This window comes from Papio anubis, chromosome 2 (assembly GCF_008728515.1).
Source record: "Papio anubis isolate 15944 chromosome 2, Panubis1.0, whole genome shotgun sequence".
Classification (NCBI taxonomy): domain Eukaryota; kingdom Metazoa; phylum Chordata; class Mammalia; order Primates; family Cercopithecidae; genus Papio; species Papio anubis.
The window spans coordinates 140,657,059-140,682,121 of record NC_044977.1 but is presented as its reverse complement, the minus strand read 5'-3'; the positions used below and the strand labels follow the sequence as shown (position 1 = coordinate 140,682,121).

General features: G+C 39.0%; 2 protein-coding genes across 9 annotated transcripts in view; one reads left to right on the top strand and one right to left on the bottom strand.

The window, feature by feature from the left end:
• MED12L (mediator complex subunit 12L) overlaps window positions 1-25,063 on the top strand; it is a 341,626-nt gene that overhangs the window by 135,018 nt on the left and 181,545 nt on the right. The gene's annotated exons all lie outside the window — the stretch shown is intronic.
• Window positions 1-25,063, bottom strand: part of P2RY14 (purinergic receptor P2Y14) — a 61,812-nt gene that overhangs the window by 12,416 nt on the left and 24,333 nt on the right. The window contains exon 1 of one of the 3 annotated variants that reach the window (XM_003894948.5): window positions 16,709-18,138. The exons of the other annotated variants lie outside the window; for them this stretch is intronic. The gene's annotated coding sequence lies outside the window, so the exon portion shown is untranslated. Of the gene's footprint in view, window positions 1-16,708; window positions 18,139-25,063 lie in introns of those variants that run through there. 3 annotated transcript variants of the gene reach the window in all.

Sequence of the window (25,063 nt, the reverse complement as noted above, 5' to 3'; positions counted from 1 at the left end):
TTTCTCCTTGTTGAAATCTGCTGTTTATAAAGTACATGTAACCTTTGGCACCTGTTTGCCCCTGGTATTTCTTCCTTTGCCAAGGCCTTTTGTTCATTTGCTCACTAAAGCCATCAGGACATGCTTGCCATGCCCTATGGAAACACATCAGGGGACTCTCAGGAAGATTCCAGTGTAGGGGGAGGCTTGACAGAGGGACACTTCAGGGTGTGACGTGGGGCCATCATTGAAGGAGAAAGCAGCGGAATAGAGTGAGCACATATCTAGTTTCAGAAATGGTGGCGTCAACGCAGCCTTCCTGGAGCATGTGATAATGAAGATTGACAAATGAGTTGGCTTTAGCTAGGCAAAGAAGAAGAGGGAAGGAGTTTTGGGGTGAGAGAGCTATAGGAACAGGCATCAAGACTGACATGAGATGCTGTCACAGTGGGGGAAAATGGATGGCCTAAGCTCTTGGGTGACATCATGGAACCTTGCCAATGAGTAAACCTTTACCACTATTTTACAAATGAGGAGACTGATGCTTAAAATGGTTAAGTGATTCATCAAAGGGCACGTAACACATAGCCAGATAGTATTCAAACTAATGTCTGCTTGACTCCAAGCCAGGGCTCCCCTGCTCCTGAGAGAATGTGGGGGCAGCATGTTTTATATGAATGTGATCCTTTACACAGGCCCTTCAATGTTTTGCTGGAGTCCCATCTTGAGGAGTCAGCCAGTATTTTTTTTTTTTTTTTTCAGGAAAAGAATGTGCATGTATGTGTGTGTTTGAGAGTATGTGTGTTATTTTTGTTTTTGATCTGAGTTTTAAGGTTTTGCATGATGTGAATGCCTTCAGTTTCTTAAGTTATCTTTCAGATACTGCAGCATAGAGAACCTCCTTTTTATTTGCCAGTTTCTAAAAGTGTTTAAAATGAGTTTCTGATTTTTTGACTCAGTTTTCTATCTCTTGCGCTGATATCCAAAGAGAGATATAGAGTTAGACTATCGTGAATGGTGATTACAACAGGTAACATTAAGCTATAAATGGTGGAAACTCTTCTGCAGGGAGAAACCCAGATCTGCTGCATGTGGTTTGGATGCCACATGCAGATCCCCTGGGGCACCTGGCACAAGGAGAGCTCTGCTTGCTGCTGTTTGTCACCTTCAGCCAGTTTTCTCTGGCAATTGATGTGAGCTCAAGATCAGGTCACTTAATCCTCACTCCCACTGCTATGACTCATCGACTTTACCTTCAGTTAGAATCCAGGTCAGTGACCAACATGTGTTAATGTAACTTAAAATTGGCCGAATGGTGTGGCCACATACTTTCAGTGAGGAACTGTGCTAAGTTTTCACATTAGAAATATCTGAATATTCTTCTTAGACTGAATTGCAGATACCCAAGAACTTCCTCTTCCACCAAAGCATAAACTCTACCCTCTCTTGATTCCCTCTTGATCTTCCTATTCACAGTGTTTACAACTCATGAAGATAAAAGAAATCTGAATTTCTGCTACGAACAGATCCAGCTGTTGATTATGTGAGAGAATGGGGAGGGGGGGCGGATTAGGATGGATTATAAACTGATACTGTCCAAACGTAGTCTTGACTTTGTATTCTAACTACTTCCCTCAAAACACTTTTAGCATAGCTTGTGGCAGAGTACAAGTCTAGCATATTTGGCATGTCTAAGAACTCCAGCCTGTCTTCACTTTGTGATTATGCAAATGGATCACAGGAGCTGCCAGTGGAGGATGAGGTGTGGCATAGGCACCTCATGACCTCTGATGGATACACAGACATCCAGTCTTCCTGAATGCCAAACTGGGGGCCAGGAAAATGGCCACCCACTGTTAGCCTTTACTCTAGGGACTGCATCTTGGTAGTCAGGATGGACTTGTAATTTTTTGCCTATAATGATTGGAATGGTCCAGGGTTTTTCAGCCTTGGCACTGTTGACTTTTTTTTGGGGTTTCGTTTCTTCGTGGGTGGGCTGTCTTGTGCATCGTTGGATGTTTAGCCGCATGCCTGGGCTGTATCCACTAGGTGGCAGTAGAACCCCATGATTTGTGCAACCAGCCATCTGTCCCCAGACATTTCTAAATTTCCTTGAGAACCACTGGAATGGCTCCTTAATGGTAGCTATATTTCAGATTATTTTGACACAGGACGAGAATTTAGCTTTCTTGTTGGGATTAGACCTTAACTGTAATTGAATAACTCATCAGCAATAAGTAATCTATATGCTAAGTTCTAGGAATGTGAAGTGGGCTTTATTGACTGCTCTATTGCAATAGTGGACAGAGGACAGACAGTGCAACATAATGATTACATGCATGCTTGTGGGATGCAATAGGCCTTGGCTACATGTATGGCTTAGTTTCTTAAAAACTAGGATATTGTGATAATTACTAACTGCCTTTGTGTATCAGTTTTTACATGTCTAGAATGAGGGGGAAGTAGTAGCGACCTCAGTTACCTCTAGGGTTCCTGTTCCTATAAGAATCAAATACGTGGTGTGAGGCAGGGTCTGACTCAGTGGGAACATTGTGCATACAGGGAGTGACTCAGCTGATAACAGAATAAACAAATGCCTTTGGGACCCAGTCTCCTAGTCCTTCTCCCAGGTCAGGCTCCTGACAGTTTCCACTGCTTCTTTCAGTTTAAGTTGACACTCTTCTACACTGAAATGTGGGGCTGCAGGAGGCACAATAGACCCTTTGCAGAGTGCTCTGAGCTTCCTCCCGTATGTGGCCCAGCAGTGCTTGCACAAGGGACAAATTGGGAGAGGTTTTGCTTCTGATGACCCCTCTGTTCTAGTCAGAGGAAGTGGCACTCAGCAACAGAGCATATGTATGAAGTCCAGAGTGTTTCAGTTCTAATTTACCAGTCCATACACAATGCTAATCTTCCATGAGAGTGGCACAAAGCTCTGCATAACTCCTGGCTTCAGGGTTTGGGGAACCAATTCCTTTTTATCCTGGAACTAGGTTGAGCTGCCTGATTTACTGAATTTTTTCCAGCCTGTTCTTCTGCAACATTGTTTTGGAATATGTGGTGCTATTCCCTGGGGCCAGGCAAGGAAATGAATCCATGACCTCCTTTCGCCTCACTGAGATGGTGTTTGCATTTCTCAGGCAAGCAGTACTCAGACCTGCAGATCCTGGGGCTGTGAGACCATTAGTGCTTATCCTTTGCTGTGAAGATGGAGATAGAGTTCCATGTGTGAGAAAACAACATCTTTAACTGCTTAGCTGAATATCAACCACTTGTATGTTTGTTCAAGATACAGGCTTATATAGCTGAAGGAAAAGAATATAAATATCCAGAATTTTAAGTGGGAGTGGAAATACTGTACAGAAGTGATTCCCATATACTCTCTAACGCAAAGTGTTGTATGTTTCCTCCCTGTTTTGTGTATTAATCCCTGTTAGAGGGTTCTTTGATTTTAATCAAACCTACTGTGGTAATAACTTATAAATTCAGCAATTTTTTTTTTTTTTTTTGAGACGGAGTCTTGCTCTGTTGCTCAGGCTGGAGTGCAGTTTTGCGATCTCTGCTCACTGCAACTTCGCTTCCCGGGTTCAAGCCATTCTCCCGCCTCTGCCTCCTGAATAGCTGGGACTACAGGCGCCCGCCACCACACCCGGCTAATTTTTGTTTTTGTATTTTTAGTGGTGACAGGGTTTCACCGTGTTAGCCAGGATGGTCTCGATCTCCTGACCTTGTGATCCGCCAGCCTCGGCCTCCCAAAGTGCTGAGATTACAGGTGTAAGCCACCACACCTGGCCAGGATCTGTTCTTGAATATGCATGTCTATTTTAGAACATTCCCTTTGTGATATTTCACCTTTCCAATGGATTTCAACAGGGGTAAGTCAAGTACAGTGTAAGAAAATAGTCTTATGTCTTGCCCTGCCCCAGGGGTGCTGTTAGATATCATTTCATTATTGCCTCAGATATAATATCTGTATGTAAAAAAATTCTGATAACAAACACTCCTTTCTATTTATACTATACTCTACACTTTGATGCTCATTGACATCCTTGGACTGTGTGAAACGTACCAGGACTAGTTTTTACTCCATGCTTTTTTTATTTTTATTTTTTTTAAATGCAGCTTTACATCCACTTCCTTCTAATCTTTCTTTGAACTCTCTCTGTGTGTTATCACTTTTCTCTTTTGTATTTTCAGCATCTCTTTCTGTCTAGGGGCTACTTCTCTTCAAACTTTAAACCTGCTCAAAGTCCTTAATAAAACAAAGTTAAAAAAATCTGTATGTCCAGAAATCATGACACCCCAATAGCTGTAAACTTGCTCAAGCCATTTTTAAATAACAAAAATAAAACCCCCCTGCCAGTGCAGAAGTAGCGACTTCCCAGTGTCAGTGAGCTCATCTTGTTTCGAATTCTCACTAGCCACTGAAAGGAACCAGGGCTCCTTAAGAGACATTACTGTTTTCAGATCAGGTACAGGAAAAGTGTAAGGTGAGTTGTGACATCTTTTGGTCAGAAAGCAAGGAAGTGCTCAGACCAATGAGGAAATGCTAAAAAAGGACACTGAAACCTACTTGAGGGCACTCCTAGATCTGAGACAGTTTGGGCATTAATGAGAATGATAACAACAGGTGAAAATACATTGAAAACCAAAACAAATTCAGGAGTTTATGGTGCTATTAAAAGTACAGATTACAAAAAGGTAGGATGCAAATGAGAAAGCTCTTGTTTTCAGAAGAATGCTGACTAGTAAAGGTAGAAGAAGGGTAGAATTTAGGACATCACCATTTTGCAACCTTAGTGTGATAACTGATTCAGGCAATAATCTTCAATTGTGGCCAGAAGCCACTGGGTGAATGAGTGTGGGAGAATAGTATCTTCCAGTCTGAAACATACTCCTTCATCATTTAGAGTAATAAAAAGTATAATTCTGAAGCAGAGCGATCTGGTGGTCACTGAATGATCCAACTTACCAAAAATGAGATAATCTGACATTGTGTGCCTCCTGATATGATGTAATTAGATGTATACAACATACTTTTGTAATAAACTGTATCAAAAATCTTCAATGAGCAATCAGACAAATTTAGAATATGAAACATTTGATAAAGCAACCAGCCTAGACTCTTTGAAAAAAAATCAATGCCACAAGAAACAAACACGATGGGCTGGAAGGGGACAGTTGTAGATTAAAAGAGGCCAAAGAGAAGTAACACCATGAATGAGTGGTGATTGTTGACTGGGGTGCATAGCCATATAAATTGTTTTGAGACAGTTGTATAAATCTGAATACAGATTCTAGATTAGGTGATATTACTGAATAATAATCTTTCCAGAAATGTTGATGGTGTGGTTAAGTGCGAGAATATTTAGAGATACATATTGAAGTATTTAGAAGGGAAGGATCATGATTACCTGCAACTTATTTTCAAAGTGCTCCAGTACAAGAAAACAAAGTGTTACGTTTGTATGTGTATATAAACTTGTGTATTAATGGACTTTTTTGCTGATATATGCATGCCTATATGCATATATACATGTATACACACACACATTTGTGTATTTATTGGTTTTGAGGGAAGGGTCCTGTGCTCAGTGCCTGACAGGTAACAAATGCCTAACAACAGTCTCCTGGGTGTCTCCGCTATTTTTCTTACCTTTCCTTCTTACTTTCCTGTGGGGTCTCCTCTGCCCATCCTTAAAATTGATGTTTCTTGTTCTGTTCTTGGCCATTTTCTTTTCTCTTTCTATATACTCTTCTATGCCAAAGTAGTCTTTATTTAAAATATTGTTTGTAGCTCTTTGAGCAATCACAGCTTTGCTTTTCACAATGGTTGAACTCATTTACACTCCCACCCATGTGTAGAAGTGTTCTCTTTTCTCTGCAACCTTGCCAGCATCTGTTATTTTTTTGACTTTTTGATAATAGCCATTCTGATTGGTGTGAAAACAGAATTACCATTTGACCCAGCAATTCCGTTGCTGGGTATAAACCCAGAGGAAGACAAGTCATCCTACCATTAAGACGCATGCACATGAATGTTCATTTCAGCACTATCTCACAATAGCAAAGACATGGAATCAACCTAAATGCCCATCAGTGACAGATTGGATAAAGAAAATGTGGCACATAATATGTCACGGAATGCTATGCAGCCATAAAAAAGAATGAGATCATGTCTTTTGTGGGAATATGGATGGAGCTGGACACCATTATCCTTAGCAAACTAACAAAGGTACAGAAAACCAAATACCACTTGTTCTCACTTATAAGTGGGACCTAAATCATGAGAACTCATGGACACAAAGGGAACAGTAGACACGGAGGCCTACTTGAGGGTGGAGGGTGTGAGGAGGGAGAGGAGCAGAAAAGATAACTATTGGATACTAGACTTAGTACCTGGTAAAAAAATCTACAACAAATCCCTGTGGGATGAATTTACCTATATAACCTACGCATGTACCCTTGAAATTAAAAGTTTAAAAAAATTTTTTTTAATATTGTTTAAAACAGTCATCTATAAAACAAAATTTTCTTTTCACCTTTCAGATATTCTTCTAACACCTATTACCAGACAGTGTATGTGCTATTGGTGACAAAGCAATGAGAAATACCAAGATTGTCCCTGCCCTCTTGGAGCTCAGAGCCTAGTGTTCTGGCATCTGGGCAGCCCCATTTCTTTCCCCTCCTCCTCTGAACATCTCTGGTTTCTGCAGATCTGGGTCATTTGCAGCTCTGAATGTTGACAAGCCTGGCTGCCTCACCTCCGCAGGGTTGCGTCTTATGCCCTCTGAGTTTAGTCATGCCTCACCTTGAACTACGCTGCCTTGTCATCTCTTATTCTCATCACATTCTGTAACAATAGCTACCATCCATTTTGAATTTTGTGTTTTACCAGACACACAGAGTGTTAAATGCTTTTAAAAATAGTCTTTCTTTTCAATGGAATGTTTGATACTTTGAAAAGACTATATGTAGTATAAGTTAAAGCACAACAAAAAGAACATAGCACTGGGCAGGGCGTGGTGGCTCACGCCTGTAATCCCAGCACTTTGAGAGGCCGAGGCTGGCAGATCACCTGAGGTCAGGAGTTCGAGATCACCCTGACCAATATGGAGAAAACCCGTCTCTACTAAAAATACAAAATTAGCCGGGCATGGTGGCGGGTGCCTGTAATCCCAGCTACTCAGGAGGCTGAGGCAGGAGAATCGTTTGAATCCGGGAGGCGGAGGTTGCGGTGAGCTGAGATCGCACCATTGCACTCCAGCCTAGGCAACAAGAGCGAAACTCCGTCTCAAAAAAAACAAAACAAAAACAAAAGTGACAAAAACACAGCACCAACTTGAGAGCGAGCGTCCCACAGGCACTCTTGGATCGTTCCTGTTTCTCCTCTGCCATCTGCCTTTCTCCGCCTTGAGGTAACTCTGTCCTGAATTGTGTGCTTTTTTATTTCCTCCCTTTTAAAACTAATGGTTTTAATCCATATGCACATACATTCCTTTGTAAAAATTGTTCACGCTATATGTAATCTTTTAGGACTTTAAAAACATAATGCTGAGTAGAGAAATTTAAAAAGTCTCACTTTGGAAAAGGAATTGGAAATATTTGGTGAGGATGAACATTCACTCACTCTGTAGCTGAGCATTTTAACTTTTTAGGTGTATGTCCTAGAAAACTCCTGCGGATACATGCCAGGAAGCGTGTCCAAGAACGCTCATAGAAGTACTGTTTATCATCGCAAAAATATGGAAATAACCCAGATGATTATTGACAGGAGAATGGGTACAAAACCCATTATTTGCCTAGTGAAATTTTATGCAGCAGTGAAACTGAATTAACTACAGTTAGTAACTTTTAAAGCTTCAAGTGGTCCTAACAAGATAGAAGTAATCCTGTTTTATATTTGAGGATAATAAAGCCTAGGGAACTTGAATAAATTGTCTGTCTAGGTATTGCAAATAGTATGTTGTAGAGCTGAGATTTGAGTCGAGGTCATTGCCCGTTTACAGCCTTAATCAATGGAAAATATTGCATCCTATTGAAAGTATTTGTTTTTACTAGCTTGTCTGTTTTACTGTGTTGGAAGAGAGCTTTGTATTTTCACTTAAATCCAGCAAATGGTTCACAGTAGGTGCTGTATAAACTTTCTGATGAATGACCAAAAAAAAAATATCCTTATTTTACACAGGAAGAAAGATGAAGGGAGCTTAATGGGTTGGGTAAGTTCCCAGATACGGTAATCAGAGCCCCTGCAACTGGGACCCAACCCTTTGAAGCCTCAGTAACTGTATGTTCTTAACTTGTTCCAACCTGTATGTTCTTAACTTGGTTGCATGCCTCTCTTCTAGTAAATGGCTGGGAGAAGCCTGGCAGAAGTGAAGCCCATATAATGTGGACTGTCATTAACCGTGCTCTTAAGTCCCTTAGCCAGAAGTCACCATCGCTGTCCTGGTGGGGTAGCAGAAGCCTATCCTTAGCTGTGTGACTCTTTTACCTATAATAAGAATCTGTCCAGCCTGCAGCAGCAAAAGTTCCTGTGAACTTTCTTATATCTCTTCTATTTCTAGCCACGTCATGGACGTGGTTAACTTGTAGAAAAAGTTCAGGTGTGTTTTTTTATATGCGGTGGAGGTTGTGAAGAAAGCAGGGTAGCAGACACTTAGTGCCTTTGGCAAACAAACCAATATTCCTTGTAGATGTAGATTATTAAGCTACTTAGGTATTTTGGTCCAGTGGAACAAAAATTCAAAATAAAAAGTAAAAGCTTGACCTACCCACTTGAGCTTTTTGGTCATCTAATGCCTGCCTGGCAGAACTCTGAGCAGGTATATGTTTTCCGCAGTCTCATTACATCGTGAAAGGTTTCTGGACCTTTGTAAACTGATAGGGGCAGGACCCTGCAAGCATGATCAGCTGAGTTTAGTCAAGCTCTGCATAAGAGTAGCAGGAATGTTCAGGTGAATTTGAATATTCCCTATAGTGGGGTTGAGGTTTGATTCTGAAAGTATCTAAAAGCAACTCATGGCCTGGCATGGTGGCTCACACTTGTAATCTCAACACTTTGGGAGGCTGAGGTGGGCAGATCAGGAGGTCAGGAGATCAAGACCGTCCTGTCCAATATGGTGAAACCCTGTCTCTACAAAAATACAAAAATTAGCTGGGTGTGGTGATGCATGCCTGTAATCCCAGCTACTTGGGAGGCTGAGGCAGAAGAATTCCTTGAGCCCGGGAGGCGGAGGTTGCAGTGAGCTGAGATCCCGCCCCTGTACTCCAGCCTGGTGACAGAGCGAGACTCCATCTCAAAAAAAAAAAAAAAAAAAAAAAAAACAAGTAAAAGCAACTTCACTTGGGCAGAGGTCCTTGGAGCTGGCTTCTGCCTGTGTGTGTTTGTCTCTGGTACCTTTGTGTGGCTGCCACATGCAGATCTCTGTTAAAATGTCACCTTCTCAGCAAGGCCTTTCCTGTTCATAGCAACTAACAGCCATTCCCCTATGTGGCATTCTCTAGCCTCTTACCATGTTTGTTTTCTCCTTGTCTCCCTTTGTTGTTTAAAATATTAGACTGGTGCAAAAGTAATCGTGGCTTTTGTGATTACTTTCAATGGCAAAAACTGCAATTACTTTTGCACCAACCTAATATTTTTTAACTTATTCTCCTCTCCCCCTATTCTTACATACCGCCCTTCTTAAAGGTAAGCTTTGCCAGACCAGAATTTATTTTTCTTGTGAACGGCAAAATTAGGAGGTCCCAGAATGGAGTCTGCCCTACAGTTAGAAGCTCAATGAATATTTATGGAATTTCAGAATGAACTTACTCATACAACTTTGGTCAAATGAAGGATTTCCTTAACCGTCAAATGATGAGTTTGTTCAGCACTTCTAGAGTTTTAAGATGTACTTTTATATTTTGAATTGTCACTTCAATGTGCATAATAGATTAACGTATGTAGACATCCTTTTAAATCTCTGAATCACAGAATTAGAATAATCGTAGTTCTTGATACATGACACATTCTTGTTATGCAGCATTCAAGCAAGGATGACTTTTTACAGATTTAATTTGTTATTCTTAATGATGTTAATAATCTCCTTCAGACTCAGTAACCAAAACAAAAGCCGCGACCTTGACAGTAAGCAGCTGCTCTTGTCTGAATGATCTGTCCTCCCACTGCCATGCCATCTCTCTGGATACTTTTATTCCACATTACTTGAATCCTGTGTTCTTCAGTCTTTCACTTTCCTGTTTTATATATTTTTGTAACATCTATAGGTATTCCTAAAAGTGTGTGTATGTATGAAGTTATGATTTCAAAACTGTATGTAATCTCTTAATGATTTTTCTATATATTTTACTGACATCAATATATAAAGTTTGATTTCATATATGTCATACACATTATCCATGTTATTAAATATTGCTATAATTAATTTTGTTTTGATCAGTGTATAGCATTGTGCTGTGTGACCACATCATAGTTAATTCAGTTTCTTGTATTTGGGGTATTTCCAGGTTTTTGCTGTTGTGAGTCATGCCGAGATGTATATCTTTGTTGCCTATTGATGGATATTTGAAATTTCTTGTGGATATAAACCTAGGTATTAAATTGCTGAGTCATAGACAATATGAATGTTAAACTTCAGGAAGTGATGCCAAACTTTTTTTTTTTTTGAGATGGAATCTCACTCTGTTGCCCAGGCTGGAGTGCAGTGGCTCAGTCTCGGCTTCCTGCAACCTCCGTTTCCCACGTTCAAGTGATTCTCCCGCCTCAGCCTCCCGAGTAGCTGGGACTACAGGTGTGCACCACCATGCCTAGCTAATTTTTTATATTTTTAGTAGAGATGGGGTTTCACCGTGTTGGCCAGACTGGTCTTGAACACCTGACCTTGTGATCCACTCGCCTCAGCCTCCCACAGTGCTGGGATTACAGGTGTGAGCCACCATGCCTGGCTTTTTTTTTTTTTTTTCTTTTTTTTGAGATGGAGTCTCACTCTTCTTGACAAACTGGAGTGTGGTGTGGCATGATCTCGGCTTACTGCAACCTCCACCTCCTGGGTTCAAGTGATTCTCCTGCCTCAGCCTCCCAAGTAGCTGGGGCTACAGGCGCTCACCACCATGCCCGGCTAGGTTTTTGTATTTTTAGTGGAGATAGGGTTTCACCATGTTGGCCAGGCTGGTCTCAAACTCTTGACCTCAGGTGATCTGCCCGCCTCGACCCCGCAAAGTGCTAGGATTATAGGTGTGAGCCACCGTGCCTGGCTGCCAGACTGTTTTCCAAAGAAGTTACACTAGTTTATATTCCTACCAGTGATGTGTAGTGATCCTGTGGATATCAATCCTCTCTAACGTTTTATCTTTTCAGATTAAAAAATTTTTTCTTATGAAATGTTATTACATTGTGGTCTTCATTTGTACAGTGATCTCAAATGATATGGGCATCTCTTCATATGATCACTGGCTATTTCTGTGAAATGTCCAGTCATATTTTTTGCTTGTTTTTCTGCTGGGTTGTTTCTGCTGTTATTGATTTGTAGGACTTATTTGAATATCATTGATATTTTGTTTGGTATCTCTACTATAAATAGGCTTTCTAGATTGTGACTTACCATTTTCACTTTTAAAGTTATATTTCAAGAAGCAAAATTTACCAGTTTTAAGGATCAAATTATCTTTTTTTTTTTCTTTTCTAACTAGTGCTTTTTGTATCTTAAAATTTTCTGGCTGGGCGCAGTGGCTCAAGCCTGTAATCCCAGCACTTTGGGAGGCCGAGACGGGCAGATCATGAGGTCAGGAGATCGAGACCATCCTGGCTAACATGGTGAAACCCCGTCTCTACTAAAAAATACAAAAAGCTAGCTGGGCAAGGTGGTGGGTGCCTGTAGTCCCAGCTACTTGAGAGGCTGAGGCAGGAGAATGGCGTAAACCCGGGAGGAGGAGCTTGCAGTGAGCTGAGATCCGGCCGCTGCACTCCAGCCTGGGTGACAGAGGGAGACTCCGTCTCAAAAAAAACAAAAATTTTCTATCCTGAAGTTTAGAACAGTGGGTATTTTTTCTTTCTTTCTTTCTTTCTTTCTTTCTTTCTTTCTTTTTTTTTTTTTTCTTGAGACAGAGTCTTGCTTTGTCGCCCAGGCTGGAGTGCAGTGTCATGATCTTGGCTCGCTACAGCTTCCGCCTCCCAGGTTCAAGCAATTCTCCTGTCCCAGTCTCCCAAGTAGTTGGGACTACAGGCGCCTGCCACCTTGGCTGGCTAATTTTTGCATTTTTAGTAGAGATGGAGTTTCACCTTGTTGGTCAGGCTGGTCTCAAATTCCTGACCACAGGTGATCCTCTCACCTCAGCCTCCCAAAGTGCTGGGATTACAGGTGTGAGCCACCACGCCCAGCCTAGAACCGTGGTTTTTTAAATGTGGTCTGCAGAACCACAGGGGTTCCGGACACTCTTTCAGAGACACTATGAAATCAAATCTATCATTGTAAGAGTACTAAGATGTTGCTATTTTCATCGTGCTCAATTTGCACTGATGGTGCAAAAGCCATGACGTGTAAAATGTTCCAGTGTCTTAGCACAAATCAAGGCAGTGCGCTCAACTGTTCATTGCATTTTATACCTTGCTGACATAGAGTCTTAAACAAGAAAAGAAAAATTGGTTTTACCAATTGCTTAATAAAGCAATACTAATTGTTTTTCTTAAATCTCAACCATAAAAATAGGTCTTTTTAAGATTTTGTGTGCCAAAATGTTAACTATGTATAAAGTACATTTGCTACTTATGATGATTGTCTAGAGGAATGAACACTTGTATAATTGAGTTATAAGCTGAATGAGATGCATTTTTCATGGAATACCATTTTTACTTGATAGAATGACAAACTATAATAATTCGACTTGGGTGTTTGGCAAACGTTTTCTCAAAACTGAATGAACTGAGAGACAGTTTTTGACAATGATAAAATTCAAGCTTTCAAACTGAAAGCACAATTTTGGAAAGCTTCTGTTTGCTGTTGTGAGTTTCGTAGCTTTCCGGTATTGACACTGAGAGGAGGGGCAATATTATTTAGTATGATTTTTGGTACTGTAGAATGAAAAGTGTTTTTATTTACAAATTTCTGCATGAATGTGTTTTCTCTACATGACCAGTGTATGTTATAAAATTGAGCATAAGTAAAACATCCACTTAAAGGTCAAGAACAAAAGATTTCAGTGTTACGAAGTATAAAATATTCATTGATATGGTTTTAGATCTAATATTGCAATCATGCTTTAAAAAACCACCTGTTGAGTTTTGTGCTGTCACAGAAGAAAATCCAGAAGGCCATTATTTATCTGAGATTGGATTTTCTTCAACATACTTTTAACCTAAACATTTTGCAAGAGGTTGGACATGGAAGTGGATATGAGAATCCAACTGTCTTCTCTAGGCCAGATGTTAAAGAGATTTGCAAAAATGTAGAATAATGCCACTTGTTGACATAAATTTTTTTGAAAATATTTTTTATAAAAATGTTACTTATGTTAACATGCTATTTAAAAGTTTTATAACTCACAATTTTAACTTTTAATATAATAAATATGGATAGGTATACACAAAAGCTCTTTGAGGTCCTCAGTAATTTTTTAAGAGTAAAAGGGATCCTGAGATCAAAAATTTGAGAATTCTTGGCTAAAATATATTTACCTGTATTTTCTAATAAGAGATTTTGTTACTGTTGTTAGTTTGCTTGCTTTAGCACTTCAGCTCTTAAGCTATTAAATATATGTATTATACTGGACTGTCTATAAATATCAAAAAAGGACACCACATTTTATGAAGAGTAATTAAATTTAAAAATATATGAAACTTCCCAAGTTCATTTTTGTAACTTGTACAGAACACATATCTTTCACTTTGTTTTCTTGAGCATTTTTAAGGTTGTTTATCCACCCACCACATGTGTGAATCAAACAAGTAGTATTCCTCATGTCTTTCTCCCACCTTTTTTTTTTGTGTGTGTGTATGGCCACCACCTTTGGGTTCTCACAGCCCCTGACCTGGAACTCCAGGCTCCATAATTGTCAGGCCCATTGTTCTGGCCAGGAAGGAGTGGCCCCATTTTTTAGAGTGTAGATTCCTTAAGGTGGTAGGTAGTCAATGGGCGTGTGTTGATAGATGTTCACTACCTGTGTACTGATACGACACCCAGTTTTTTGTGGGAGAGGTAAATTGGGAGAGGTACTCCTTACCCTTTATTTCTGTGATTTCTTTTTTGGCCCTCTGACTCTCAGATTACAGCTCAAGCAGTTTCCAATGGGATTTTACACTTTTATCCTAATAAGTTATTAGCAGGGATGGGAAGGGAACTCCATTTTAATTGAATAGCTGCTGCGTGCCAGGTACTAGCACGTCTTGTTTAGTTTCTCAGCAGCTGTTTGGTTTTATCTGTTTTTAAATTTATTTGATAGGAAGTGGGACAGAAGAGGGTCACAGAGGTGAAAGAGCTAAAAAACAAAACAAAAGGTGTAGCTCAAGATCATGGCAGATTCAAATCTAGTTGTTTATCTGTAAGCATCTTCTTTATCCACCGTGCAAGATTGCTTCTGTGAAAATCTGAGTCCCAATAATATTGACTATTTTATACAGTGTGATTATTGCTGTTGTGTAAATATCCAGTCAAGGGACTGACCAGTTTTGTGCACTCTTGCATCTAACTTGTATTTATATATTAATCATGGTTTTTATTGGACCTGGTCATTTCCTTAGGTCAGAGACAAGGAGTGATACGTGAAAGGGCAGTGGATTTGAAGCCAGCTGACTTTATTCTTCAAGTACCATGCTTGGTCTTGATTAGCTGTGTCATCTTGCCTGAGTCACTGAACCTCTCTAGAACGCCATTTGCTAATTGGTGAAACAGGGGCAAGAATAGAAGGCCTTTTCCAGTGTCTCCTGGTTGTTGAAAACATCCAGTGAGATGGCAGTATCTGTGTAAAGGTTTTAAAAACGGGGGACTGTACTCATGGGAATTTAGTACTTGTACTTGGAAGTGTTAGTTAGAACTCTTAGATCTCGCTATCACATAAAAATTATGTAAAATATCATTAGTGGTTTTCTCCTTGCCCCTTGGCATCTGGGATTGCCTTTTAAGACTATATCTCTTTAGTATGTTGAGTCATCAAATTGCTGATATTTTACTATTTTTTACCTCCAAAAATGGCAATACCAAAAGTTACTAGTAAAATTTCAAATGTTAAAATATATGTATATTTGTATCAATATCAAAGAGAGTATGGCAAAAGGCAAGTAAGCCTAGATTTTATTGTAGTTTTCAAAACAAACTTTTACTCTGGATTTTTTCCCCCCTCAGGCTATCTTGAATTCCATGTGTTGATCCCTAGCAACCTGTTAAATGTTTTGTGTTGAAGAAACACTGAAGGCAATAAAGCATCTTCCCCTATAATGGATGGGACTGATGGACTGATGTGGAGAGTTGCAAATGCTAGTCTAGTCATTTTAATTATGTTAATTGGGATACATGCACAAACACACACTTTCACAGTGGGTTATATATATGTGTGTGTGTATATACACACACAGTGGGATATTTTATATATATACACAACACATACATATACATAGACACACATACACAGATTCTTTTCATTTTCTCTTGTGAATGCTTTTTTTGTGGAATACTGGCAAGAAAGTTAGGAGGTATAAAAATGAATTAGGACTTAAGAAGTTGCATTTTCTCCATTTAGAGTCATTTGTTGACAAGAGTCACAGCAGTGTTCTTATAATGTCTTCAGAAGACAGGGCTCTTTTTAAAAAGATTTTCTTTTGTTTGCTTTCTTTTTTTCTTTTTTAGCCTGGGAAATAATCTGGAGTAGATTCTAAGCATGTATTAAGTTTTTAAATTACCTATCAGTCTAGCTTTTTGGAAATTACTACATAATTTATAGAAAAACACCACAATAAATTTAATATTCCTTGTCCTTGCCCTCTGCAAATTAAAACAAAAAATGCTATGAATGTTTGTTATTTAAATGTTTAACGCTCAGAGGAAGGAATCAGAAGAATCAAGGAAAGGAAAATTAAAACCTAAGACACTAATAAAAAATAAAACAGCAACTATGAGACCTATTTATTTCCTATTTCTTTCCTTTGAAAATAAATTGTGACTCACCATTAAATCCATGCCAGTGACCCATGCATTTAATATTTTAGAGAAGATGTCACAGCTGCCTTGCATGAAGTATTTCACCTTTGGTTTCCGTTTTTGTCGAGTTTTAGCGTTTTGTGCTTTTAAACCAAACCGTCTGGTTTATGTTTTCTTTCTTCAGTATCTTCCTTCTTTATTGGACTGTCTTTGCCCTGAGATTACATACATCCTAACCCAGCTGTACTGGTACACTTTATCATACCAAATACTAATTTTTCTTGCTACCCACATACCCGTCCGACTGTCTAGATAGTAAGTTTACAAATTTTTTAAAATAGGAATTTCCTAATGCCTAATGTACAAGCCCCATGAAAGGAAATCATGCCTTATCAAATTAAAAAAGGATATTTACAAGGAAAAATTAACTAGACTTGGTTTATTATTTGAATCTGGAAAAGTCTTGCATAGCCTATAATTCTGTGACTCCATCCATTAAAAAAAAAGAATTTAGGATGTCAACACCACACAAAGCCATTTTACATTGGAATCGCAAATATTATTTAACTGTACTCTGCATTAGATGGAATTTTCTTACTTACCAATTTTTCCAGTCTCTTAGGTTCTCTGTAGGCAAGATAGGATCAGCAACTGAGTGTAGCATTTGATGATGAGGGAAATAGATTTTGCTTTCTGCTGGACTGCTCGTGTTGACCAGTGGAAAACACTGCATTAGCTTTCAAATCAAAACATATAAAGTGCTCTCTGAAATATTGATATCTCGCCAAATGCTTGAATGTTAGGTACTACAGATGTCCAGTACTCTTTGGAGCCCAGCTCTAATATGTGCTTGTATAAGTTGGATCTGATTTGGATTTGCTTAGGGTTATAGATTAGCAAGGCTTGACCAAATAGTAAATAGTATGAAACCAGCTGTGAAAAGGGAGACCGAGCAAGTGAGAGCTCCAGCCAGCAGGAAGATAGATCTTTCCCATGCTTGTTTATGACCTTTTTCTGTGAAGCTGTTGTAATAATAGCTTCTGTATTTATTGGGAAGTATTTTTAAGTTGTAATTCACATGGCTTCAAACTAATTTCTTGAAATTAGTTGGAAAACCAAAAAATATTTGAAAGCAAAACATCTGCATGTTTCCTCCTTTCAGTACCAGGGGAGGAGGCAGGAAAGCTGTTTAAGTAGGTGGTAACTTGAGGGTCTTGATTGGTGCAGGGCAAGATAACTGTCAAATGAGAAGAGATATTGAAAGGACCGTAAGGCCATACTATCTCCTCTGGGACTTGGGGGATTTGCTCCTCTAGACTTATCCTGTTCTAGGGATGGACTTGATGCATGCCAGTGCCTCTTCTACTCCATCTGTTATCCTGACACATTTCCAGCCTTGAATGGGGGCTTTTGGGTCTCCAGTCGTTCTTCATATCACTCCTTGACTTAAATCTGGTTTCACAACATTCTGTTTCTGCCCTGGGTTGTTACTTGACCCCAGTGTCTGGATATTTTCTTCTTTAACAAATTGTTCCTGGGGCTCTCTGAAATTATGCTCTGGATTAATGCAGTAATAATACATCTTTCAGCAGGAAAGACCTGAGTCTCCTATACTCCATCTACTTGAATTCATCCAGTTTAGGGCCTGTAGCATCAGCTTTACCTATTTTACCAGTTTCTTTCCCTCTGTCCTAGAGAGGCATGCTCACGATCAATCATGCCTATTATCATTATCAAATAAAATAAAGCGAAAATCCTCAAAGCTCTCCCTTAAATGCGAACCCTCTTTATTAGCAATCATCCAAACGGTACCTTTATCTCTTTATCCAAACTTGTTGGAAATGGTCTGCGTTTGCTGTCTCTACTTTCCCATTCACTCTGTAATCTAGTCCACTCTGCCCTCTGTCCTCAGCACTTCTCTAGAACTGCCAGAGACCTCCTCATGGCACATTCCTCAATCCAATTGACATTTTGAAAGATTTTGTTTTTTTGTCCTTGAGGTAGCTTTTTTGGGATTGTGGTAAAATACATGTAACATTTGCTACCTTAGCTATTTTTAAGTGTTCAGTGACATTAATTACATTCACATTGTTGTGTAACCATCATCACCATCCATCTCTAGATCTGTTTTCATCTTGCAAAACTAAAATTCTGTACCCATTAAATAATAATTCCCCATTTTCCCTTGCCCCTAGTCCCTGGTAACTACTGTTCTTCTCTACGAAGTTGATTACTCTAGCTATCTCATAGAAGCGGAATCATACAGAATTTGTCCTTTTGTGACTGGCTTAATTCACTTAGGATAATGTCTTTAAGGTTCATCTGTGTTGTAGTATGTGACAATTCATTTCTTTTTAAGACTGAATAATATTCGCTATATGTATATACCGCATTTTGTTTATTCATCTGTCCATAGTCTCTTGGGTAGCGTCCACCTTTTGGCTATTGTGAACAATGCTGCTATGAAAGTGGGTATATAAATATCTGTTTAAGACCCTACTTTCAATTCTTGCAGTTATATGCCCAGAAGCAAAATTGCTGGATCATGTGGTAATCCTGTGTTAATTTTCTAAAGGAATTGCTATACTGTTTTCCATAGCAGCTGAATGAACCATTTTATGTTCCCACCAACAGTGCACAAGGATGCCCGTTTCCCCACATCCTTGCTAACACTTGTTTTCCATTTGTGTGTTGTGTGTGTTCTTTTTTGTAGTAGTAGCCATCTTAATGGTTATGAGGCATTAAGGCAGCTTTTGATGATGATTCTCTGTGGTACTTTGGCATACTGCTCTTGTACCTTTCTGACACCATTCCCTCCATGATTAAAAGCTTGCCCTCAAATGTTGATGTTTTATGGATTCCGTCCTGAGCCCCATGCTTTTGTCTTTCTCTGCCCTTGCCTTGCCCTGTTAGCACTTGTAACATCTCTGCCAGCATCTCTCACCACCTTGCACTTCTGTACACTGTTGTTCCTTGTACCTTTCTACCCAGATGCTTCTTGGGTTCTTCCTACTCAATGTGTCTCTGTCAATGTGTGATAATACCATCTACCCATTACCCAGCTTGTCAACTGTTAAACACTCTGTCTCATCCATTCCTAGCCAGTCAGTCACCAAAGCCCGGTGATCCTTTTTTTTTTTTTTTTGACGCTTAAATATTTCTTGACTGTTATTCCCACCAAACCTCAGGTCAGTTTTTGTCTGTGTTCCCTGCCTTCAGTCTGAGTCCTACCCACAGGGTGTGTCCTCCACTTACCCGTGAGAGGAATCCCTCTAAAATACAAGCAGCACTATGTCCCTTTTGTGGGTCTCTTAACACTTACAAGATAAGTTCATGGTGTTTAATTCGGTGGAGTGCTCTGTGATTTGACACCTCTTCTTCCGCCACTATTTGCCTTGGTCTGTATGTCACAGCAACACTCAACTGTTTGAACTCTCTGTGAATATCTGTGGTTCTTGTCCCCTTGTTTGCGCTTAAGATCTTTCCCCTGCCTAGAATAGCTCTCTGGAATAATTTCTCTTCTCCTTTCACCTGGCTTATCCTGAATTTGAATTGCATTTTTAAAAATTTCAGCTATTTGTATACTTGCTTCTCAGTCTTTATTATATCCACATGCCACCTGATCTGTGTATATCTGATATTTATGTATATGGAATCACCTTAAAAATTGTTCACCATCATCCTAAGTAAAAATAACTTTGAAGTCACAGATTTTGTGATTCTTTTAACATACCTTGAAATAATTACATAGCAGTGTAATAAATTTGTCTGAGTTCTATTTAACCTGTGTGTTTATCATCCCTGTGGAAATATACTACTTTCAGATGCAGTTGGCCCGCCCTTTCTTATGGGAGCTTATTCCTGGACCACCCATCCCCTCCCTCCCTATGCAGGATAAACTCACCTTCCTCTGTTCCCAAACAGTACTATCAATATCTCCATTCATTCATTTTTCTATCCATCTCTTTATCCAGTCAACCAACTAATAATTTATTAGTATCCTTCTAGTGCTAAATACTGTGGGAGGTACAACCAGGAGTAGTGCTTAACCTGTTTGTGCCTAGTGTTCCATTATTGGCACACTAAGCTCGTGGGAGTTATTTATATCCTGTTGCTCAAGGTCATTGCCAAGGTCTGATTTTTCACACAAAAAAATTGCAACCTCTGGCATAAATACTGATTTTTAATTGTCTGCCAGTTGTTTCTCCCAACTAGATTGTGTGAGCTGTTGAGAGCCAGGGCAGTGTCTTAAGTTTGTATCTTTGGCACCTGACATTTTTATTCATTTAATTAAAAGGAATATAAAAGTAAAGATGTGTTGCTTCCTTAATTTTCTCTTTCAAGTTTTACTTGTGTTTCATAAATGATACTTCTAAACATTCATGAAGGCCAGAGTGAAAGTAAAAAAGTAAAAGTTAATATGTTCATTTTTATTTTTGAAGGCTTATGATGCATAAAAAAAAAGACTGTCTTTTGTACATATTCAGTTTGCTATGCAGGAGTAGGTTTGTTCATAGGTAATCTACTATCTGCTAGAATTTGTCTAGAAAACCTTGAGTTAAATGTGTATATTTTAACCAAAACTGGTATTTGGGGTTGTGTGGATCAAACCTGGTCCAATTTTATTGATTTAAAACAATGACTGTAGTGTTAAAAGGAGCATGTACTACATTAAAATGACATAGAGAATGTGTATATATTTAGGGGAATGTTTATTCCCCTAAAAGGGAACTTGCCCTTAAAATAAATATTACATGTCGTGAGCTAAAGGGAGAAATTATGTTGCCTTAAACTAAAGTCCCTGTCTTTTGAGTTCAACACTCTTGGAAAATTGTAAGGAAAATGTATTGATGGAATCTACTAGCATGCAGCAAAGGATTTCTGGAGATCTGGGGTCATGAGAGGCACCCTGTATAGTGAGATAAATGTCAGTGTCTGGGATTTAAGAGCCTGTTCTGAGAAAAGTAAGCCAATTTAAATATGGAGAGTGTATTCCTATAAATGCATTAATTGAGAGGCACATATACTGCACTCAAGTTTCGCACTGTGCTGGAAACCATTGACTGTCCCGGGGGCCTTCCACTCTTACACCTCACTCCAGTTTAGAGTGGAGCAACAGCAACATAAAGTATGCATTTTAATATGGCTTAGATGGTGTTCATTTCCAAACACACCATCTGTTCTCCCACTTCTGGCCTTTGTTGGGCTGTTTCCTAAGCCTGGCTTGGGCCCTCTTAAATTTCAACTTTTGTAGAGCTTTCCTTTATGTTCTTCCTGAGAATGAATGGTTTTCCTCTCTCTGAATTCCTATAGTGCTTAATTTAATTCTACTTCGGACACCCCTCAGGCTTTGTACTGTATCACAGATGGTGATGGCTGTGTCTTCTGGTTTTTTCTTTTTTTGCAAGGGGGATGGGGGGGTATGTTGCTGATGTTGCCCCAGTCTCATTCATGGAGTCATTTGGCCTGTCTGGGGAATGGGGTGGGACAGGTGACTTTTTGGCAACCTCTCTCATCCATATTGCCAGGCTGTCCAGGATGACTTTCTGGGCTTGAAACATCATCCTTTTGCTGAGAGCAATTCATGGACACCTGACTCCTAAGACTTAGCTCCGCTGAAAAAAGTCTTTCAAATCCAAGAAGGTGATTTAATTTAATCAGTGGGGACCTCCACTACTTTTTTTTCTTCTTCTAGTCCAAGAAATGGGTATGTTTGATATACCTTCTTTTTGTTTTGATTTTTTTCTTTTTTTTTTTGTTAAACTTTTAAGATTTATTAAAGTTAAGCATTTGTGTACTTTAAGAAACAATTTTTAAAAACTTATAAAAAAATCGAAGTCCGTACCCTTTTCTTATGCCCTAGTAGCCACCTTTTTCCTTTTAGCTATTTCCTTTCAGCCATCTCTTTTTCCTTTTAGCTATTTTTAGGTATTAGTGCCTATATTTCTTACGTAACTGGAGGTTCTTGGCTTTTAATAGTGTCTGTTGACTTCCTTGTGTGGAAGATGAGGATTTAGCTCACCTTGCATGTTTCCCTTTACCTAGATAATTATGTCCACAATTTTTGGATACATCAGCATCTTTCATTCACATAACTAGAGCTATATGAGCATTATTTATAGCAGAGGCTTAACATTTACGTTGGAAGGATTACAACTCCGTAATTTCATCTAGTGACCAGGGGGAAACCTTGCTGTCTTGGTCTAATGAGGGCAGGCTTCCCTCTGGGTTCTGCCTGCCCATTTTCCCATTTATAATTAGTTGAGATATATAAACATGCTATATAAATATTAGTTCTTATTGTTTCAATATTATAACTTGAACCAAACCTTATTTAGTCTAGTTCTTAGCTATACATGTATGTGTAAGCTTAAAAGTACTTTTGTGAACAGCTGCATTTAGAGAGAAATGTGAAGTCCAAGTGTGTGTTTATGTATATGATAAAACTTTTGGAGCATAGATGCTTCTTAGCATTGCAGCTCAACAGGCAGAGAAGATTTGTGTTGACAGATGTGCTTGTTATTAATAATTTTGTGTTATATTTCACTGGAGAGACCTTCTAGCTTACCAGTTTTAGGCATTTTGCTTTTGGCAGATTGCAATTATTGCTGTCTTATAAATGTCACATACATGATATATATACACACTTCCAAAACTATGTTTTTCATTCTTGTCTTCCTAGTTGAGACTTGTCTGCTACCAAAAGTCTAAGTCAGATTCTGATACTTTGCCTTGCTGCTCTTCTTTTTGGTAGTTTTCCCAGAAACCTTATATTATACTTAACAATATAAATATAGTATTATACTGACAATAAGCAAGGCCTTTGCTTGTATTTATTTAAAAATGTAGACAAGCACTTAAAAGATAGGAACTTTCAAGTCACAAATAGGCAGGCTGAGGATTGGCTTATGGAATTGATGAAACTGTTGGGAGACCAATTTCATGTAAGAATGAGCAATCTGAGGATAGAACTAACAGCCAAATAACAGGGGATGTGAGAGGGATACAGTGACTTCCATTTGTTTGTAAAAATGCTGTTTTGGGATTTATACTAATGGGTACCCTTCATGTGTGACATACAGTGTGACTTAAATATCTACCTTAACTTTTACAGTAGTTCAAAAGTTGGAGGAGGAAGTTTCTAGATAATGAGCATCCAGTAGAGTAGATGGAAGGTCCATGGCAGTTAAATTGCTCAGCAGAAAAGGCCAGGGGGAGGGGGCCAGGGTGTACGGGGAGGCAGTTTGGGTATAAATGCCCATCAGCTGTGGTTCTGCCATGGCTGGGGAGGGGAGTCTGTGCTGCTGTGGCCCTTTGCAGACATCTCTAACTCAACACATGCCTTTTTTCCTGCAGCTTCCTTTCCGTAAGGGAGCTCAGAAAGTCTTATCAAAACTGGCCCCTGAGATGAAACCTTTGCCATCTTAAGCTAGTGTTTTATCCAGGACAAATGAAGAAAAAAATACAGCAGACTTGTTTACTCCAGCATGGAGACAAAGTCAGGATTAGATTAATTGTGATTCTTTGCAGTTAATGCTGTGTAACATGGCATATGGAATTAAATTTGGATATAAAAGCCAGCAGCTCTTCCTCTTATAAACCAGGGGACCTCGGACTAGTTATGTAATCTCTCTCAATCTGTTTCCGCATCTGCAAAAAGAATCCAGTACTACCTGCACTGTTAAAGTTGTTGGAAAGTTTAAATCATGTAAGATGTATTTTCTTACTATAATGCCTAGCTCTTGGGTCAGTAAATGGTAGGGTCTCTTTTTACTATGACAGGCTAATTGTTGATTTACAGTGCTTTCAAAACTGCATTGTTGGACATATGCTAGACAGAAATAGAGTGCTAGGCTTTGTGTTTTTAATGAATGTTAAATGTTATGGAAAGAGCCAAATTTGAGTAGGTGTTTGACCCAGCCACTGTGGTTATAGGAAAGCTCTTTTAGATACATAGCCATACCTACCTCACGGAAAGTATTTTCAAATTATAAATATAATACAAGAGAAAATAAGATCTCATATGCAGTACCCTGGTAAACTCAAACCATTAAGGATGGGGCACACATGATGGAGTGCTTCTCGGAGCTTTACATTTTTGCCTCAACATGCCTAAGGTAATAGGAGATACTCTTGTCTGTGCTTTACTGTGTGGTCTCAGTAAGGAAGGGATGGAGACACATCCGGGATCAACCAGAGCTGGTGGTCTTTCCCTTGGCCCCCATTGCCAGTCCCACCCTGTCTCCACAGGGAGTGCGAATGAGGATGGCTCCATCTTTCTTCCCTCTTGTCAACCACAGAAATTTCTTAGGGTTCAGCTATTTTTTTCCTAATGTAGGCAAAACATGTGGTCCTAAAGTACCTCTCCAGTGTCAGAAATCACAACAGACTGCCACCCTACAGGAAAGACCAAAGCTTATTACACTAATTATATTATTTAGCAATGTCAAGATGAGTTTCTCTTATTTTGAGATCTAAGAGATGCCAAATTATAGTAAAGGCAGGAAGCATTTATTTTTCTTAGGTAAGGAGAACAAAAACTCATACAAGCAGAGCATTTTGTTAATATTTTGTTAGTTCAGCTGACTGGTTATTAATCCATTCTGGTTTTTTTTTTTTTTTTTTTTTTTTTGGTGGGAAATGACAGAGTTTTTTTTTGTTTGTTTGTTTTTTGTTTTCTAAATGGGTCATAGGGGAAAATAATGTTTGAATTTGCTAAATAATCTCTTGCCATTTGCCAAATCAAATATCACTTATCAAGTTCACATATGAAGTATGTGTGATTTGCCAGGAGTTAGGATACTTAACCCTGTATTAGAAGCAAATAGATTTAAAAACAACAGAAAAGCAGCACATGATATAGCTGCTTCTGAGATACAAGAAATGGTGTAGTTTTAAAAAGAAATGCTTATGAGATATTTTAGACATTTTCAAGCTGTTAAGTTTTCTAGAACCAT